The following is a 22,121-nucleotide window of genomic DNA, read 5'->3' as shown; positions in this document are numbered from 1 at the left end:
CTTCTTTTCCTCCTCACTTCTCCAACTGTACCTTCCATCACAGAAGAAGAGATAGATTACAGGGGTGTCAAACTGGCAGCCCGTGGGCTGCATACATCATGCATAGGCCACACCTACCCCAGCTCTGCCAGAGAGAGAGAAAAAAATCACAAAACATCATGTGACAGCAACACGATCCCATGAGTTTGACATCCATTTTGTAACAACCGGTTCTGTGGGCATGGCTAGGTGGACATGGCTAGGTGGGTGTGGTCATGTGATGGGGTGGGTGTGGCTCTTTTTTTGCAGCACCTGTCCCCCATTTGGGGGGCCTTCTGAGCCTCAGGGATGCCTCCTGGGGGGGACATTTCTGCTTCCAAAAGGCTTCCCTGGGGCTCAGGAAGGAAAAAAAATGGAGCATGGAGGATACACAGCAGACCTCTGCGCTTCATTTTGCAGCCTTCTGAGCCTCAGGAAAGCCTCCTGGGGGGGCATTTTTGCTCCCAGAAGGCTCCTCTGAGGCTCAGGAAGAAAAAAAAGAGCCCGGAGGGGCTCCCATGCTCTGTTTTGGGGCTTACTGGGCCTCAGGGAAGCCTCCTGGGCAAAGCAGTATGTAAGCAAGGGGAATCCCAGCACAGCTAATCATAGGAACAGCTGATTATCGGGAGGGGAAAGAAAAGAAATACCTTATGGAGTGACTGGGTGGGGAAGAATGCAGTCAGCGATGTCAAGCAGGCACACAATGTTGTGCATGCACAATAAGGACTGACTGGGTGGGGAGGGGAGGGAAGGGAAGGGGCCGGCCAGGTGTGTGATTTGCCAGTTCTCCGAACTGCGCAAAATCATAACAACCGGTTCTATAGAACCAATCCGAACCGGTAGTATTCCACCCCCTGCACCCATGAGATAGAATAATCAAACTTTGATTTTAAACTAGCTTTAGTAACTTTTGAAAATGGGTATCCATTCTAATTAAATCTAACCAGCATGAAATTTTTGACTAGTATAACCCAGTAATATCAGCAGAAGGATGAAAAATAATACAAATTAAAGGAATAGAGTATTAGGCCAAAAGAAAGACTTCAAATTATGTAAAACATTTCAAATAAAAGTCACTATTGTACAGCAAAGAAGAATGTTTAACTGCAGCAAGTTTTGTATCCACCTATTCAACAAGCAGATAATCAGTTTCCTGGAAATATTACATACTGCTGGACAAATTTTGTAAATTTGTTAGAGAGGCTTTTCTGCCAGTAATTAGGAAAAAAACAAGTAAAATTGGCTTGAGCAACCTGGAAAAATAAGAGCAAAGCTTCTGAGATTTAAATCGCAAGAAACAGTTCAGGTTGTGCGTGTGTGTTGTTTGCCTGCCTTCCTGCCTGTCTAGGCATGTGTGCAACAAAGGTGAACACTTGAAATCGGCACATTCTGAATTTGGGTACTAAAAATATAATCCAATTGTGAGAAAGCCAATTAAGAAATATCTGTTCAGAGAAATTAGTGAGGTTTTGATCAATCAATATCATGTCAATTTTAATTTGCAAATGTGAAATAACTGATAGGACTCCAGAACAGAGACATTTGGCAGTCATACTGGTAGCTATGTAGATCAATCAGAGCACAGTTTCTATGTCTCTAGAGATACAGAAGCTAAAGAAACAAAGATAAATTGTGGATGATTGGCAGTTTCTCAAGACCTCTCAAGGTTTCCATCTGTTCTACCAAATCAGACAGCCCTATCTTTGAATTCTTGTATCGGGGAAAGAAAAAACACCGGAACTTCTCTTCCTTTTCAACACTTTTAACTTTTATCTAAAATCCCATCCCAGTAACTTTTTATCTGAACTTTGAAATCACTTAAAAATGTTGACTATCCTTCGAGCACTAGTTGAAAATTTTTTATGCTTAATTATTTTGTGTGTTTAAGAACTAACAAAGGCTTTACTTTTTTTCAATTTGAATTAATATGGCTTTTAATATTGAATAGACCTTTGATTGTTTTAATTAATTGTATTGCAGTTTTTGTTTTTGACAAAAAAATTGAAAGTCATTACAAAAGGTTTGTTTAAATACTCATTTCTCTGAAGCCCCGAACTTAAAATACACTCCATTTAATAAACATATGTATTGCCATTGTTCTGCCACAATATTTGTAATCTTTCTATTTAGAGAGTCAACCAATTTTGTATGGAAAGCCTTTGCAAGGGACTTCATTTATCTATTTCTGAACTTCATGTGCCATTCAATTCCAAAAAGCTCTGAACAACTTTTTGAGGTGTTTCACTGACAATATAGTAGCACATCAAGTGCTGAAAAGTGTCTAGCTGTTTTTGCATTTAGATTTTTTTTCCTATAAGGTCTGAAAGAACTGTGGAAATAACTACATTTATGGCTGATTTGCTGCACATAAATCACCCCTGAGTTTTTAACATCAATCTCAAAAATACTAAAGGATTTAAGGTTTGTGCTACATTCAGAGCATTGGGATAGACTGAACAGTAGCTCATCCATATTGTAAAGCAAGAAGCAGTAAAATAAAAAATAAAAACAAGGAGGCACAAGTAAGTTGAAGCTATCTAATTTTGTTTAAATACAAGCAAAGTGACTTCCTGTTTTACAATGAAGATGGTGGATTCTCCATCTCTGGATGTTTTATAAGAAGAAACTGGGAAGCCACCTCTCCTAGATTGTTCAAAACAACCATAAAATAGTTATTTCCACAGTTCTTTCAGACCTTATACAAAAAAAATCAAAATTCAAAAACAGATGCTTAATGTCATATTGTCATTTTTATACACATGGCAGAGAGTTGGATTAGGTAATCCATGTGAGCTCTTCCGACTCTTCAATTTTATGATTGTGTGAATTGAAAACTGAACCGGGCAAGACTAATAGCAATCAGGCATTAGCATCTTGAAGAGAACATGGGTCTATCTATCCTAGATTGGACAATATTAGAGATTTCACTCTCTCTTGGCTTGTTCCTGAAGTAGCAAGCGGTATTGCATAGAACTCACAAAATTCTAATGGGAAATTGGAGGGCACCAGATGTGGTAAGATTTGATATTTTTCATATAATTGCCATTTAAAAACAAAGCTATAACACTGGCAAAAAAATATATGTGACAAAGAACTGGGAAATATTGCAAGGTTTCAGTAGTATAACCTCAATTGCTTTGGTGCTTTTCAGATTTCAGATGCAATAAAAGGTCCTATTACCTTCTTCATGTTTGATATATTCCTGTATCAAGTCATTAATTTGTGTTATTGAGAATTATGTAGTCTGACATTAGGAGGATCTTGAAACAGAAAACCTACCTTAGACTGAATGTCTACAGTGTGATTCTCAATCATCCAGGTCATCGTTGTCCCAAAGGTGTTTTCATAGGCAACTGCACTTTCTTGTTATTCTTTGAAGACATTTCGCTTCTCATCCAATAAGTTTCTTCAGTTCTGACTGGATGAATGGAAGGATTTATACTCCTTGCAGACAGCTGGTCATTTGCATTCTTTTAGAGAGTTATTGAGACAACTTGGAGTTGTCTGTGTCCTCATGGTCACCTGAGTAGTGCAAATGGATGTGGAGCTTTCTTGAAACTGTTGAAAGGACTGTGTTATAAACTGGAGACAGATGAAGTTGTACCTCTTCCTTTCTGTTGAGAGAGGGATGTTGACCCCTCTTTCAAACCAGAGATCCTCTCTGTCCAAAATGTGGACTTTGCTGTCTTCAAAGAGTGGCCTTTGTCTTTCAAGTGCCAGATGGACTGCTGAATCTTGTCCTGGTGGGTATATTCTCCTATGACCTCACCCCATTCCTAAGAGGTCTATAAGAGGCATACACAAGTGCACCATTGTGCTCCCTGTCCCTGTCCTATTGTCCCCATTTAATCGTACCTATTTTCTGTATTCTTACTCATGTTTATACTTATACTTATTATTTTGCAAGCGATTGACAAATAAAATAAAATAAAATAAATAAATAAAATGTTGTACCATGCATGTGCCATGCATTTATGAATCATAGTGCCTCAATGGCTCTCTAAAAGGATGCAAATGACCAGCTGTCTGCAAGGAGTATAAATCCTTCCATTCCCCACCATCTAGTCAGAGCTGAAGAAGCTTCTGGGATGAGAAGCAAAACATCTTCAAAGAAAAACAAGAAAGTCCAGTTGCCTCTTGAAAAAATCATCTTTGGGACAACCTTAGGCTGGAACTGTAAGTGCATTGAAACTAGTAACTGCTATTAAAACTTGCAAAAGCATCTGAGCTAATCTACCTTTAGACACAAAATTATATATACCCCACCAAATGCCACATTTAATTCTATCTGAGGACATGTTTAACTGAAGATTAAACCAAGCGTTAAGTGAAATGAATGGGTTATACTCTAAGTTAGACTTTTGAACAGAAGGGGGTAATGAGTATCCCTCAAACTATTATTGGACTGTAATTCTCTTCACTCCCATCATTGGTCAGGCTGACAAGAGGTTGTGGGAATTGGACAACAATTTGGTAAAAGGAATTTCTTAACTCTGGCTTTGAGATCACATTCTAGATGTGTTGGGGGGATTTTTTAGAGATAAGCTCAGTGAACTCAATGAGATATCTAAGAAAACATGCTTGGATTATATGGATATCCCCACTGATGCCAATGGGACCTTCAGAGCTCCAATTTTTAATCTCCATTATGATCTGTTATTGCAAATTCCCTCAGCTGTCAAAAATCTTCAAGACCAATCAGTCAAGTTATTTCAGTATCTTTTGGCTCAACACTAGCCCAGAGTTCAGATCAATATTTTGTACACTGAGAATAAAAACCCATTAACAATTCATCAAATGTTGAAATTAGTTTAATTGAAAAAACCCTACTCTTTAGCTACTTATAGAGATATAATGCCATGATAGCATGGTATGTTGTACACTGATGGGATTTACTACTATTGTATCATGCTGGTTTTTTCCCACTAACCATAATGAAACTAGAAGGAAGTACACCCCTAACATAGAAAGAATATAAGGTAAGCAAACCACTTCCAACTATGCTTCTTTATTTTGCACATTTTTAAAAAACAAAACTAATAAACCATTAGCCAATTTTTGGCAGTTACTGGTTCTTTTGCAATCCAGGGTGGTAAACAAATCTCAAAGGTTGTGAGTTGATTAATTAATTGAAGCAAAAAAGTCAGATTATTATTGGTTATCAACCTCCCTAACATTTGACCCTAAAGGTCACAAGCTAACTTTCAATTTAAATTCTTTCAATTGGACATTTAATTAGACAAATACAAAAGAGAGGATTAAAAATGACTAAAAGAATATAGATAAATAAAACAGGATTTTGCTTAAAGTTCCTGCAGGTTGTAGCTTTCTAATACAGCTATTTCAAATGTTTCCTAGCTTCCAAACAAATATTTTAATGAGTGGAAGCACCAAATGAGACTGAAACAAATAGAAAACTGAACTTAAAATGGAAAACTAAGTATTTGGCTTGATGACTTCATGCTACAAGACTTCTTTCTACAATCAGTATCAGAATGACCTGTATGATATGTACAGAATAACCCTTGAGTAACAAGGATATGTACATGGAAACGTTTATGAGCATAGTTATGAATAATTATCCAGCCACACACAGATACATTAAATTGAGTTAAAGTTTACTTTAAGAAATAGCACAGTCCAATAAACAGTCCAAGTCATATACATTTAACAGTCCAAAGAATATCCAATTACAAAGTCTTCTTACCGGTTGCCTTTGTTATTTGCAGTAAACAAAGATATTAAAGTATAAGCACAGTATAAATACAACAGAGAACCTTAGATAGCAACAGAATGTCAGAGAGACAGAATGTCAGAGAGAGTAAGCTATGATCTCTAGCTCCCTCTTATGGTAATTTGCAATATAATCAACCAATTGGAATATAGTATAAATCAATATAGTGATTTTATCTTAAAGCTACAAACATGCATTGTTGGTTTATATATTGCCAACCCAACTAATTGGTGTACAGATTCCTAACATGACGAACATCTAGGTTGTAGCTATGTATGACTACGTTAGTACATATGTCCTACATTTGTATATTAAACAGTCCCATTCAAGTCAAAAATTGATTTTCCCCCACAACTGAAAAACCAGTAGGCCAGGGATGGGGAACCTTTTATGGCTCATTCAGGAATTCTGAGAGTTGAAGTCCATAAGTGATAAAAGAGCCAAGTTTCCCTACCCCTGACCTGGATAACTGAGAATCTCCATAGATATATATGGTGCCGTATTTTTATGCTATTTTTGATTGCCCTTGTTTTGGACCTTTATCCAACTGTCGATATTTTAACTTGTCATATTCTAGATAAGGTGCCAGGAATCATTTGATTGCAATAGGATAGAAGTTTAATGAATAAATAATCAATCACTCTTGGGGAAGAGAATACATCACTCAAGATCCAGACATTTCTAACTTGGATATAGATAGATGAAAGAGAAGAAAATTAGAGAGAAAATTCAAGAAGTTAGTGTTTGTTTCTTTATAACATTTATAAGGATATTTCATTGGCCAAGTGTGGTTGGACACACAAGGAATTTGTCTCCGGTGCATAAGCTCTCAGTATACATACAAGCAACAAAGTGGTAAGTCATAGATCATAAGTCATAAGACACAAACATAAATCATAAGATTCAAATAACGTGATAAATCATAAGATACAAATAGAAGGTAGTAGGAGAGAAGAGAAAGATGAGAAGATGAGAAGGATAATAGCAATACAGCCTGCTACATGAATAAAATATCTTTTGGCATAATAAAATGCTATGGGAATTAGGTGTTTAGCAGAGTGATGGCATTGGGGGTGGGGAGCTGTCTTTGTATCTAATTGTTTTGGCATGCAATGCTCTCTAGTGCTGTCCTGAGGGGAGAAGTTGAAACAGTTTATGTCCAGGATGTGAGGGGTCTTGTAGATATTTTCTCAGACCTCTTTCTGACCCTTGTAGTATACAGGTCCTCAGTGGAAGGCAGGCTGGTTGCAATTGTTCTTTCTGCAATCCTCACCATCTGTTGAAGTCCAGCCATCTTATAAGAAACTAAAAACAAACAAAATGTTATACTTTTGACTTGCTTTTATCTAGTTCATCTTTCTTCAGACTAAGTTTGCCTATTGTATATGTTTATAACTTTGATTTTAGTACTTGCTATGGCAACGTTATAACCCAACGTTGTTTGGTTGTGCATAATTACCCATCACTTTTATATTGAAATTTTTCAATACTATTCTTTAGTAATTTAAGTTTCCTAAATTTCAAGTGGTTAGAAAAAAATACCCGCTCACTTTATTTGTGGGGTGGATCTTGGATGTAGCAAGAATTCTTGGTAAGAATCGGATTCCATTTCACTCTCATCCTTTGAGATAGAACAATTTTTCTTTTATTCTTGTTAAAACAGGTGAACGGAATGTTTACTCTATTTACTTGGGTAGAAAATTAATTTACTGAATAAAGTGCCTATAGATGCCCCACTGAATCAATCTATGATAATCAGAAACTACTTATAACAGGTGACCTTGGCTTGATATTTAAAATTAATCAAGAATGGACGAAGAGCAGTTCTTAAAGTAGCAAATGTCACCATTCGGAAAGCTGTTGCTGAAATGACTCTCAAGAAAATGTATCAGAGACAGGCTGCAATTCTGCACAAACTTCGGTTTCTGTTGACTTAAGTCAATATATAAAAGGGCAGAAAAGCATTATTAGGAACATCTTCAGGAATATAGATGAGTCTATAATTCATCGCCTACTTCAATCTCTTCCCCAAAACACGCATTAAATTCTAATAGCTTCATCATTACTATAACATTTTATGATCATATATTATTAGGGAAGCAACTATATTTAGGTTTTTGCTTTGGAAAACACTCATTACATTAAAATATGTGCATCAAGAGTTACTGGACACTCAAGAGAACTGCAACAGCTCATATTTATAGCAGAGTTTAAATATCACATTATGATTTACTTTGCTCATTAGTTTAGGTGGACACGTCTGTCTTTTTGTAATAATGGATGGCATTGCAGAGGAACTGATTGATTTCAGTTTCTCATGGTTTATTAGAATAGAAAACACACGAGCAACATACTCATGGTGATCCACCAATATGTTTTCAGCTATTTAAGTTATATTAAATGATCTTAGCTTTGCATTCTGCTTGAGAACACAAGAAACTTCTTTCCAGATCACATTAAAGATCTCAATAAAAGACATTAAAAGTTCATAGACAAGTTGGTATTTATTTGCTCAATTTATATAGTGACTTATTTCACATACATGGCCTTGGGCAGCTTGTTAAAACACACACACACACACCCAAACACAAAATACAAAACTTAATCAAATCATACAACAAAAGCCCCATGAAAGGCATCTAAAACAATGCAAACTATAAAAAGCATAATTTGTAGAAGTGCAATTACTATATTATGATTTAGACTTTATTGTCAATATATTCTCATCCTCTGTCAGAGCCTGAATCTGAGGAAGACAAGCAGGAACTGAAGAAGACGGAGATCAAGGGGGCAGCTTCGTTGGGTTGGGAGGAAAATGGGAAGGAGCAGGCCCAGTTTGGCCAGGGCCTTTCAGGATTGGGATGGCTTGTAGGCAAGGAGGAAGGGGGGCAGGATGACCAAGAGGCTGAGCAGTGAACATGAGAGGCTGAACTCAAGTGATGAGCAAGGGTTGCCCCTCCTGATCCTTGAGTACAGACAGTGAAAAGAAGGTGAGACTGACCCAACTACTCAGGAGGAGAACACCCCACCCCTCTTCACAAGACACACCTGGGGACTGAGACTTAGGGGTTATGTTGACAATTCAAATATAAAATTGTTTCAAAATAATTATATCCCTCTTTGAAGGGAAATTAAACTGGACTTACAAAGATAGGACAAACTGCATTTATCACTAGGGTAGGGTTTTTGTAATTAAGATGAACGTTACCAAAGATGCATTTTTTAAATTCCAGACACCACCAATACTCACAAACTGATAATCCATTTAAATAATGGCAGAGGGATATTTCCAAGTTTATAGGGCAAGGGAGAAAAAAAAAACAAGAATTAGATACAAGATGCTAAGGAAAGGTGGGGTTTGGGTTTACCAGATTTGAAATTGTATTTCGATGCATGCTGTCAGGCCTGATTAAAAGAGTGGGTGAACTTCCAGAACAAGAGGCTACTTGAATTAGAGGGGCATAGATAAAGATTTGGATGGCACAGTTATCTATGGTATGATAAAGTTAATGTTAATGTTGATTTTAATAATCATTTGCTAGATGTGCCATACTAAGAGTTTGGAATAAATATAAAACAATGTTCTTTACGAAGTTGCCTTTTGGGTGTCCCAACAGGAAGCTTTTTTTAGAAAAGAAATGGTGGCCAAGCCAGACTGGTGGATATATGGTAAAATATTATCTTTCAACTCTGGTGACCCTACACTAACATCAAGGGAAGAAGGTTATGTTTGCCATTGGTTTACATATCAACAACTAAAAAAGATTTAAAATAGATGAAAAGAGTTATGGGTTATTTTGTTAAAAATAAATTGGAAATCTTATTGTATGGTAGTGATGGACATATTATTGCTAAGATTTATAAAATGTTACTGAAATTTGGAAAGTGAACATGTAAAACATTGAAGGATTCAGTGGGCAAGGAATTTTGGATATAATGTGATGCTTGACCAATAGGAAAATATGTGAACGAAAGGTTTAAAATTTACACTAAACTATAATTTAAAACAAAATTTCTATAAGATGATGTATCACTGGTATTTAGTACCAGATAAGTTATTTAGAATGTATAAAGGTATTTCAAATGAATGTTCGAAGTGTAAGAGTAAAGTAGGGACTTCTTTTTATCATTTATGGTGGACATGTGATAAAGCAAAGAAATTTTGGAGTAAGAGTCATATTTTAATACAGAGAGTTTTTAAATTGAAGACAATGATGAAACCAGAAACGTTTCTTTTGTGTTTAATGGGAAAAGGCTTGGAGAAAAAAAATGGAATTTTGATCTTATACATGTTGACAGCAGCAAAACTTCTGTAGGCACAAAAATGGAAAGATATTTTGATTCTCACCATGGACGAATGACTCCGGAAGCTGATGGAGTTGACAGAAATGGCTAAATTGACTGTTTTGATTAAAGAAAAGAATATAAGCACTTTTCTTTGCCATATGAAGACTTTGTGCTTGAGGTGGAGAAAAATGAAAGTTTGATTTTGTGTTTTACCAATTAGATTGATTTGTTGTTATAGAAATGGCTAGTTTATATTATTCTGGAAAAGCAAAAAGTTGTGGTTGATGTTAATGCTTTACTTTTCTGCAACAGAGGGAGTCAGAAGTCAATGCTTTCTTTTTTTTCTCCCTCTCCTCCTCACTTCTCTTTCCCCTTCCCCCCATCCAGTGTCTTCCTATTTGTTTTTATATTTTGTATTTTATTCTATACTCTAATAAAATGTTTAAACACGGAAAAAATATTATTTAGAGGCATTGAAGGGTTGCTAAAGTATTAAGTAGTCCTACTACATGATGATTCTTCCCAGTTTAATATAAAATATCAGTTCCAATTGCCAAAAGACATTAATGAATGTAGTCACTGCTCAGTTATGCTTCAACCCATGTAAGAATGTGTTGCTATGAAAAACTGAATCCAGATCTTAAAATGTCTACACCATTGTTTCTCAATCTTGACTATGTTAAGATATGTTGACTTCAAGACTGGCTGGGGAATTCTGAAAGTTGAAGTCCACACATCTTAAAATTTGCACAGCTGAGAAACCCTGAGCTGCAATAAAAAAAAAGTTACATAGATAAAGGCATATAAATATAATTTTTTTCTTGGGTGCACCTATATGAACTACAATATAAAAATGTAAGGTTTCAAATGTTAAAAAAAGATGTAACACCTTGCAAAGTATCATTCTGGCAAGCTCGCAACAATAATCAAAATATGTGGGACTGTTTTATTTGAACCATGGAATTACTGTATTCATTCCTCAGACATTTGTGTAATATTGCAAGAATTGGAATTTTATTTGACTTTTCTCCTTTCCTTGAATGAAGCATTCAAAAACAAACTCTTAAAACACTAGAGATATAACATGCCTTAAAGCTTCTGCATATCTTTTGGCGTTTTTCATGCATTGCACTATATTATGAGGAAAGTACCTTGAAAACAAATTGACAAAATTTGTTTTATATACAGTTCAGTGAACTTTAAGGCATCACTCCTAACAGAGGGTAGCAAATATGTCATTTCAATGTTTTATGGAATGTAGGAATGCATTTTGAATTTATGGGGCATCAAATAATAGTATATATAATGGCTTGTATTGTATACATTGGTATCTTATTAGTAGGTATTTTTAAGTGTTGCTATTTGCAAAATCAGTTTAAATAACATAATAGGACAAAAGAAAGACATATTTGATCCAATCTCATGCTGGTCCTCTTAAAGAAGATTGTAGCGACACCCTATGCTTACCAGCCATTACTGGTTATTTATTAACAATATCCTGTTAATAGGATTAATTATTTGAGGCTGTACATATCTTCTAAGATATGCTACATTTCATAGGAACTTCCCTATAAGCACAATTTTAAAATGAAACTATGAACTGTACAGTGACAAAAATCATTCAGTGTTTTGTCACAAAGTGTTTTTTCTACTCAATTAAACTCCTATCTGAAATACAACAGATCCCTTCAACTTTTCAGAAAACCAGTCTGAGCATTACATAAAATATTAAGAAGTAGTAGCTGCATTCTAAACAGAAACTGTATTCTAAAAAGTTGATTAAAATAACAGGCTTGCTGTTACATTTTTAAACAATCAAATGTTATTTATATTCTGTAATATTATTGAAAACAGGCTAGTTGAGTTTGTTGTTTAGCAAAATGTCCAAGCTTATGTTATATCAAAATGCAATACATTAATATTTAAAAATACACTTTTTAAAAATTTCAGCAATAGTTTTAACATTCTTTTAATATCCAGTAGGACTGCTCCATCAAAAAATCCTTATTTTTACTTGTACACACATACTTTTAAATCACTGACTTGTATAAATCCAATGCAATATGACGCAATATGATGCAATATGAAAAAGTTTCAGCAAACGTTCAGTTCACTTCTGTCCAAAAGAAACAATTTTGTTAAACTTCAGGATAAGCAAGAACAATCTAATGTCATATGCACATTCCTAAAATAAAACCAAAACTAAAATAAAATTTCTGAAAAAAACACCAGCAGCTTTCCATACATCCTGTATTTTTTTTTCTCTGTCCTCCTTCACAATTGCAAAATGAAATGACCTGAAACACTTGTCTTAAATTACAAAGTACAAAGAACAACTGCAGGAGAAGACAAAGCTGTCCCAGATAAAACTTTACAGAACTCATGATGAAATATTAATTCATTCCTTTGAAAATAGAATAGCACATTAACTCTCAACATAATTTTAAGTACACCAGAGCATGCTTTCTTCCTTCACAACACACAGACATTTATTGTAGTAAATTGGAGGGAAAGCAACAACACTTCTTGCTGTGTGTGTGTGTGTGTGTGTGTGTATGAGAACAGCTGCAGTTCCACTAGCTGCATTTTAGCACTCAGAATGCACTCCCTACATCCAGGTGAGGAAAGGGACATTCTTCCGCTTTAAAGAGCACTCAAGAGTACGAGCGCATATCTGAGCAACACCCTGAAGGTTTCCTCAAGGTCCTTTCTATTCAGAATAGGAAATACCATCACCAACATGACAGAAGGTCTGAAAAAGTGAGCCCTTGCAAAGGAAACAAGTAGCCAAGACAAGTATTGAGAAAGATGTCAAAAAGTACTTCCTACCTGTGATAGGTTGCTACTCCCCTTAAGTCTGTACCCTTAGATGCTGCCTCGTCTCCTTAGCAGGAATAACACATGTCTCTTTAGTAAGAAAGGGGGGGAAAGAGACTACTAGTGGCTCTACCTGCTCCTTGGAAAAGGTTACTTCAAATGCTGTTGTTTCCTCCCACTTTATTTCCTCTCCCTGTTGGAAGAGGTGCTTATAAGGAGAGTAACCAAGTGTTTATCCTGGCTCGTGTGTGCAATAACTGCTTGCTCCCTGCAGTATATCCGTGATGTGCATACTAAAGCAGCTTCTCCCGTTTTGTCAGTCCCCACCTTCCGTACGTATCTGAAACATAGCTTAGCTTCTTGGAAAACAACACAGCAACACAGACACAAGGAGGCAGAGACAGCTCTGACACAGAACGCAGACAGTACTGGAGAGAGATAAATTCAGCAGCAAAAACCAGCGTTGTATTTAATCACATGTTCAGCCCCAGATTCACCCCATGTTGCAAAAAAAAAAGAAAAAAGAATGCAGCAAAGCAGCTTCTAATTATATAGGTGAAAAGACAATCAACGCCAGCGCTAAACGAGAGTCGGCTTCAGTTGGTGCAGAGTTTATGACACTTGACATCAGAGCTAATGAGACACTGTTAGCTTGGAAGCATATTTTGCATGTTGTCATCTCTCAAGGCCAGCATGAGGAGCATGAAAACATTAACAAGGCAAAACCTTTGACCAAAATTGGACCAACTAATTAGGCTTTGCATAGATGTGGCGACTATCAAAACCGGTGGGATGGGAGGAATGACCCAAATGTTCAGGATGCAGGGATTATAAAGGCTTTGTTTCTGGGAGATCTAAAACCTCCTGAAATTTACTTTTGAAATTCTGCCCAGTTGCTTCCTTTTTGGTTCTTACCATGAATGGAGCATCGTTGGCGAGACAGCTACAATTGATGAATTTTTCATTCCTCATCCGTAAAGGACCTCCAGAGTTGATCTCTCTTTGCCAACTTTCCCACTGTTTACAGAAAAAAGGATTTAGAAATGGCCATTTATGGGCAGTTTTCCATGCATCTCCCAGTCTAATGTTCTTAGCTGATGCATCACACATGCTAACAATCTGTATAATCTTCAAAATCTCCACCTGTTCCCAAAATCTCCACCTGTTCTCTCCTTTTTCTTTTTTCTCTTAAAAATACACACATTTAATGTTGAATTTGAATTCTAGAAAACAGTTCCAGCAATACAAACATGTCAACCACCATGACAAAATAAAAACACACATTCACAATTAAACCAATAGTTTATTACATTCTCTCCCCTACCAGATTCCAATAGTGATCTTGCATGGAAGCCCTACTGCAAATACTGCTGGTGTTCAATGTGAATTACAAAAATTGCAGAAAAACAACTTTTAAAAACTGATTGTGAATTACAACAAAACTACCTTTTGCATTATTTCAGAAGACCAACAATAAAAAAGCAACCTGTTCTTAGGAAAATATTGTAGCTGCAGGCAAGGTAATTTAATAGCTGAGATTGAGTAAATGGAAGAAACCCACATTTTTAGTGAAGATAAGTGGAAGTAAATTTTAATTTTCGCCTTGTTGAATTAAATTTTCTGAACCACAAGCACCGGGCAATGCATTTTTATATACTTTTTAATATACACTGCTCAAAAAATAAATAAAGGGAACACAAAAATAAGACATCCTAGATCTGAATGAATGAAATATTCTTATTAAATACTTTGTTCATTACATAGTTGAATGTGCTGACAACAAAATCACACAAAAATTATCAATGGAAATCAAATTTAGCAACCCATGGAGGTCTGGATTTGGAGTTACACTCAAAATTAAAGTGGAAAAAAAACACTACAGGCTGATCCAACTTTGATGTAATGTCTTTAAAACAAGTCAAAATGAGGCTCAGTAGTGTGTGTGGCCTCCACGTCCCTGTATGACCTCTCTACAATGCCTGGGCATGCTCCTGATGAGGTGGCGGATGGTCTCCTGAGGGATCTCCTCCAACATCTGGACTAAAGCATCCCCCAACTCCTGGACAGTCTGTGGTGCAATGTGGCACTGGTGGATGGAGCGAGACATGATGTCCCAGATGAGCTCAATTGGATTCAGGTCTGGGGAACGGGCGGGCCAGTCCATAGCATCAATGCCTTCATCTTGCAGGAACTGCTGACACACTCTAGCCACATGAGGTCTAGCATTGTCTTGCATTAGGAGGAACCCAGGGCCAACTGCACCAGCATATGGTCCCATAAGGGGTCTGAGGATCTCATCTCGGTACCTAATGGCAGTCAGGCTACCTCTGGTGAGCACATGGAGGGCTGTGTGACCCCCCTAAAGAAATGCCACCCCACACCATTACTGACCCACTGCCAAACCGATCATGCTGGAGGATGTTGCAGGCAGCAGAACATTCTCCATGGCATCTCCAGACCCTGTCACGTCTGTCACATGTGCTCAGTGTGAACCTGCTTTCATCTGTAAAGAGCACAGGGTTCCAGTGGCGAATATGCCGATCTTGGTGTTCTCTGGCAAATGCCAAACTTCCTGCATGGTGTTGGGCTATAAGCACAACCCCCACCTGTGGACGTCAGGCCCTCATACCACCCTCATGGAGTCTGTTTCTGACCGTTTGAGCAGCTACATGCACATTTGTGGCGTGCTGGAGGTCATTTTGCAGGGCTCTGGAAGTGCTCCTCCTGTCCCTCCTTACACAAAGGCGGAGGTAGCGGTCCTGATGCTGGGTTGTTGCCTCCTCCACGTCTCCTGATGTACTGGCCTGTCTCCTGGTAGTGCCTCCATGCTATGGACACTACGCTGACAGACACAGCAAACCTTCTTGCCACAGCTCGCATTGATGTGCCATCCTGGATGAGCTGCACTACCTGAGCCACTTATGTGGGTTGTAAGACTCTGTCTCATGCTACCACTAGAGTGAAAGCACCGCCAGCAATCAAAAGTGACCAAACCATCAGCCAGAAAGCATAGGAACTGAGAAGTGGTCTGTGGTCACCACCTGCAGAACCACTCCTTTATTGGGGATGTCTTGCTAACTGCCTCTGCTTTCCACCTGTTGTCTATTCCATTTGCACAACAGCATGTAAAATTGATTGACAATCAGTGTTGCTACCTAAGTGGACAGTTTGATTTCACAGAAGTGTGATTGACTTGGAGTTACATTGTGTTGTTTAAGTGTTCCCTTTATTTTTTTGAGCAGTGTAATTTTTCTATACTTTTAACTCCTCCTTGGTTACAACAATAATAGATAGATAGAGGAAGTCCTTTGACTTACAATCATCCATTTATTGAATTCAATAAATTGAATTTCACACTTATGACCAAGTGCAGCATCTCCATGGTCATGTGACCAAACTCCAGACATTTGGCAACTGACTCATATTTATGACAGTTGCAGTGCCCTGGGATCATATGATCCTCTTTGGTGACCTTCTGTGTTACAACTGCAGTGATTCACTTAACAACTGTGGAAATGGCAAGAAAGGTCATAAATTAGGGTAAAATTCAAATAATAACTGTCTCATTTAACAACAGAAGTTTTGGGCTCCATTTTGGTCATAAACTGAGGACTATCTGCACCTTATCTCCAGATCCCATGCCAGAGGGAACATCCAAGACTTCAAAGTTTGTGATCTATGTGTCTTGCCATGAAATTCCTTGTCTTTGCTCATAGTTTTGCATTGGATATATGTCAAAGACAATGTGATGACCTGGAGTGTAACACAAATATAACAAAATCCAAAACATAAATTAATGTCCTTTAATGCCTCCTTTGGCCCCATTGTTCAATAATTCTCAGTTGGAGATAAAAAAAATATAGTCTTCAAAAGAAAGCAATACAGTCCGAACTTAATGAGCAGATAGAGGTGAAATAAAAAAACCCAAAACAAACTACAATGAAGGAAATTCCACAACTGATCAGGATAAGTAATTACCAACTTCAAGGACTACTACAAGGCACAGTCTGTTGGAAGAACACCAACCAAGATAACTTCAGCCCAAAATAAAATATGCTTTGCTTCTGGCAACGCTGTGTTTTAACTGTCTCTCTTTTATACATTCTCCCCAGCTGCAACCAGTGAGGAAGATCATGGCCGCTTCCTCTCTCGTAAGCCAAGTTGTTTCCTTCTCCATTCCTCCCTGCATGTCCTAGGATAAAGAGGGGATGGGCCTAGTTCTTCCTCTGACTTCCCAGGTGGCCTCTGCCCTTCTGCAGCTTCCTCCACAATCTCCAGAGCCACACCTCCACTCCCTGTCGGCTGTTCCTCCTCTCCCTCAGAGTCCAACTCTAACAAGGGAATGACAGTCAATGGGGAAACCAGATTCACTTAACAACAATGGCAAGCAAAGTTGTAACATGGGGCAAAATTCACTTGGCAACTTTCTTAACAATGGAAATTTCTGGCTCAATTGTGGTTGTAAATTGAGGATTATCACCACAATATCTATCCTTCAATATATCAAATTCTGTTTTATCAAACACTACATTTTTCAAACGCTATGAATTACAACAGAAAGTAGTTTAAGCATTTGCAGCTGCCATTAAGGTATTGAAAGTTATTGTGTCCACAATTATATATTCAGTTACCTGGGAATATGTTTCTCTGAAGTTAATGGGAGATGTTTCTGTACAGATTATACAAATAATAACAATTGGTGTAATGTTTATTTCCGAGATGAATGGATGGCTACATAATATCTTACATTTTGCCATCTGAAAAATGATTAATGTATTGTACTGTTTGGTAAGAATTATTACTATGCATACATTTTCTTACTTGTACACAATCAGTTTGAACGTATAAATGTATTCCAATCCTTGACAGATAATCTCTTATCAATAAAAGATTTATTTTTTTCACTGCTATTCTAGTTAGCATTAAAAGATGGGTTACTTTCCTATTGTCAGATAAAAGCATAGTTTTTGTATTGTGCACATATAACACACACATACAAACACACAGCATACTAATATGTTATAGTAGTTAAAGTACTGGACTATGATCAGGAAATCAAAGAAACAAGACTCTGGGCATATCATTCATTCATTCTTTCTAGATCTAGGCTGGAGAATTCAAAAACATATTTTTTGCCAATTCACACTCCATTACCATGATAGATTACAGTCCATAATTTATGGGTTCCTTGGTGTCCTCTGAGCTTGGTTGTTTTTGTTTTTTTGCATATATTTCATTACTTGACTAGGTAACCCTTTCAGTGCTAGAACGGAGTGAGTAACCCCAATTCCCACTCTCTTCTAGCACTGAAAATGTTACTTGTTGGATAATAGCAATAGCACTTAGATTTATATACCGCTTCACAGTGCTTTACAGCCCTCTCTAGGTGGTTTGCAGAGTCAGCATATGGCCCCCTAACAATCTGGTTCCTCATTTTACCGATCTCGGAAAGCTGAATGAACCTTGAACCTGGTGAGATTTGAAATGCCAAATTGCAGGCAGCCAGCAGGCAGCAGAAGTAGCCTGCAGCACTGCACTCTAACCACTGCACCACCGCAGCTCATAATGATATGATAATGAAACATCTGCAAGAAAACAACCAAGATCAGTGAACATTAAGGACTCCCACAGTTCCACTTGAACTACAAATATTCTCTTCCACTGAATCAATTTTTTTTCATGAAAGAGCCTTCATCCTGCCTTGGATTGGTTCACTTGGATAATAATTCCATCAAGGTCTAAAAGAAGGGAACACTCAATCATTTCGTGAAATAAATCTTTTTCTTTTAGTTCAAGGTGCAAAACTTCATTTAAGCAGCAGCAAAGACCTATATGGTATTAGAGTGACATAATCCAGGAAACCACTAAACAATGCCAAAAAAATTAGACTTAGATGTTTACTAACAATAGATCATTGAATAATTGTGTGGGGAGATGTGACCTTTCCAGACAAAATCTTCCCTTTCTAAAAGCAATTTACTTGGATGATTCCACTGAGCTAATAATTTGACCAGTATTTATAGCTCAGTTAGTAAGGTATAACATAAACAATATAAAAACTTCACTTTTCAGAAGAACTAACAAGGCCCTGGAGGTATTTACTGATGTCTTTTTGAACTAGAAAGAATCCCCTTAGAGAACAGCTTTGAATGGTATATATTAGTATATAATTATTCAGGATATCCTTTCTTTTAATTTCCATCTATCCGGAAAGAGACTAACAGTAATGCAGCCATTTTCTTCCTAAATTATGTCTGAATTTTATGACTTTCTTAGCATTGCTAGGCATATGCCAGGGGAAAAAATACTTTTCATTGTCCCAGTAATTAAAAGAAATAACACAGAATATCATTCCTGCTTTATTTGTGTTGCATTTCCGTGGGCAAGGTTTTACTTAGGACCATGGGTATCAAACAAAGCTTAGTGAGGTAGCTAGAATCAATATGTTGTAACTGGATTCACATTCCATATGAGGCTTTTGTAGGGTTAGGAAGAGTTCTATTAATTTGTTGGAACTTGTCCATTGTTTTAGCCTATTGATTAAAGCAAGTCAGTTTTAGAATGGATAGGTTAACAAAATATTTCGTTCTGTTTGGTCTTCAATTTACATTAAAGATGGTTAAAGGATTAACTAAGTACACTCAAGATCAAGGAGAAAAGAAGTAAAGGCACTCAATACAAAAATGGAACATACTTGTAAGCAAAATTTCAACAGAGTAAAGACTTCAGCATTATTCTTATGCACAATTGTAGAGACAAGAACCAAAAACTGTCACAGAAAACGGGCTAAGTGTTAGTTTTAGACTACATTCCAACAACTTGAATCCAAGGCACTTATAACTTGAAATTGTTAATTATTTAATATAGATCTAGCTAGCTTGATAGACCCAGAATAAGGTCTCTGTTATGGTACCTGATCCAAATGTGTAGCTCTATTTTTGCTTTTATTGGGAGAAAAAAATTATATATTCAATTACATTGATAGATTGGTTCATAGCAAATTAAGTCTTGTTGATTGGTTTTACACAACACACTATTAATAAATGGTGGGTTTAAAAAAAAACAGATTGTTTTTATTGTTTTAAAATGCTTTCAATATCTTACTTGTAAAATATTGTAATCTATCCCAAGCCATTTTTTTCTCACATTAAAACAAAAATAATACCTTTTATCAATGTTTCCAGGGCAGTTTACAAAAGCAAGGCAATGCTATGTGTTACTCTTTTAAGAATCTGTTCATTTTCTGGTTTTATAATTTATAACTTGTTTCTTTCCAACGTTGATTTTTAAAGCATTTACAACAATCTATATGGAACAGTTCTGTTTTGAAAGATGGCACACACCCATGAATAGAATAGGAGAAAGGGGCGCATCCAGAAAGGAGATTGATGACTCACTGGGATTCAAACCATGAGCTTTGAGTAACTTTCTTTTTCTCACCTCACTGGTGAAAACACAACTGGAAAAGGGTGTTTTGAACCGACAAATGCTTAGGACAGAAAGGTTAAATAGCTTCACTCCATCCGCTCAGGTTTCTTGGTCACAAAGAAGAGGAAAAGAAAATTATTCTGATCCCGGTGATCACTGCCTTTGCCCTGATGCTAGCAAACATAATTAGCTCTTTTAGTCTTTCTGCTCCTGGAAGGGTTGCATTTCTATGTGATTTAAGACATTCATTTATTTATCCACTAAGCTTTTGCCCTCATTCAGTGGAAGTGATCTTAAATAGAAAGAGGAAAAAAAGCAGTAATACTGAAATCATTTGTGATATAATAACATCATTAAACAATGGCAATGTGGAAGAGTGTCTTTTTGTGAGTTCAGAAAACTCAGCTTGTCACCGACAGGTGTTTTTGTTTTTTTTTAACGGGTAGTCCTCATTTAATGATTTCTTTGGTTTGGAACTGTTTGCAGTAACAACAGTGATGAAAAAGTAACTGTAGAACTGTTCCTTGCATTTATGACCTTTGCAGGTCTGTAAAGGAAAGAAAAGTTGAAGTATTCCAACTTCACGGTATTCGTAGTGGCCAGAAGTCAAATCAAACCAAATAAAGGAACATAGCAATACCAACAGCACCTAGACTTATATATTACTTCAAAGTGCCTTACATCCCTTTCTAAGTGGTTTACAGAATCAGCCTCTTGCCCCCAACAATCTGTGTCCCCATTTTATCGACCCTGGGAGGATGGAAGGCTGAGTCAACCTTGAGCCAGTGAGAATCAAATTCCTGATCTGCAGTATTACGTTCTAACCGCTGCACCGTCGATTACTTGTTAGATGAGTAATTGATAGAAACATGGCAGTTTCATATTGCTTTTAGAAGTTTGAAACCATTTTCCTTGTGGAAATGGGTTTCAACTTTATCTCTTGCATGTGCTAAGTGTGCAATGAATCCCTTTGGCTATTTTTAGTGGACTGAGATTATTATCTGTAATGTATTAGTTTATTTCATGTTGATTTTCACCTTCTTAGTCTAAGAGATATTGTAAATTGTTCAAAGTCCTCCAGTTAAACAAATACCATAAATACAAAAATACAACATATGTCTTCAGTCCTTTTAAAGAATTCCCATTTTAGCAAAGGAAACGTTGGTTAAAAGAATGAAAATAAAGATAAATGCATAGTCCCTTTAACTGTTACTTGATTTGACTTTAAATCTTTAAACTCGTAACTTGAAGTGCATTATGGACAACCAATAAGAATGGTTTAGTAGAAAGCATTGCCCAAAAAGTTGAAAAGCTTAGTTGGTGGGTGTGGCTTGGTGGTCATGTGACTGGGTGGGTGTGGGCAACTCGACATCACTCATGTCAAGGGGCGCTTCTCCTCGCCTGGCCTCTCATGACAGTGGGGATGCTGCAACGGTCATGTGTGTGAAATATGGTCATAAGTCACTTTTTTGAGTGCCATTGTAACTTTGAATGGTCACTAAACGAACTGTTGTAAGTCAAGGATTACCTGTACAAAAATACAAAAAGCTTCTTTGCTTGAAAAAAGCTGTGTTAAATACCAATCATTAGTTTAAAAATACCTGGAAGCCGGAGTTTTACAAATCAGGCAGGGTGCCAGAGCACCTTGACGAATGGAAATAGATAAAATCAGTGATAACTATTAGCCAACTCTTGCTCATAAAGTGAAACCCTTTAGCAGAGAGGTCATTTAAAGCTCTCCAGAAAAAGCACACCCAGGAGAAGCAATCCTTAGATCCATTTGCACCATTTAAAAATACCAGCTGGTATCACTTCTCAAGATATCCTAAGGACCCAG

General features: G+C 36.9%; 1 long non-coding RNA gene across 1 annotated transcript in view; it reads right to left on the bottom strand.

Annotated features, from left to right (window-relative positions):
* Nucleotides 1-13,029, bottom strand: part of LOC148124774 (uncharacterized) — a 460,206-nt gene extending 447,177 nt beyond the window's left edge. The window contains exon 1 of the long non-coding RNA XR_015745012.1: nt 12,869-13,029. This is a non-coding gene — a long non-coding RNA (uncharacterized LOC148124774). The remainder of the gene's footprint in view (nt 1-12,868) is intronic.
* Nucleotides 13,030-22,121: the final 9,092 nt, after the last annotated feature.

This window comes from Pseudonaja textilis, chromosome 12 (genome assembly GCF_049901715.1).
Source record: "Pseudonaja textilis isolate UNSWEBS1 chromosome 12, rPseTex1.2, whole genome shotgun sequence".
In the NCBI taxonomy this organism is placed as follows: Eukaryota; Metazoa; Chordata; class Lepidosauria; order Squamata; family Elapidae; genus Pseudonaja; species Pseudonaja textilis.
This window is presented reverse-complemented; position numbering and strand designations above follow the sequence as displayed.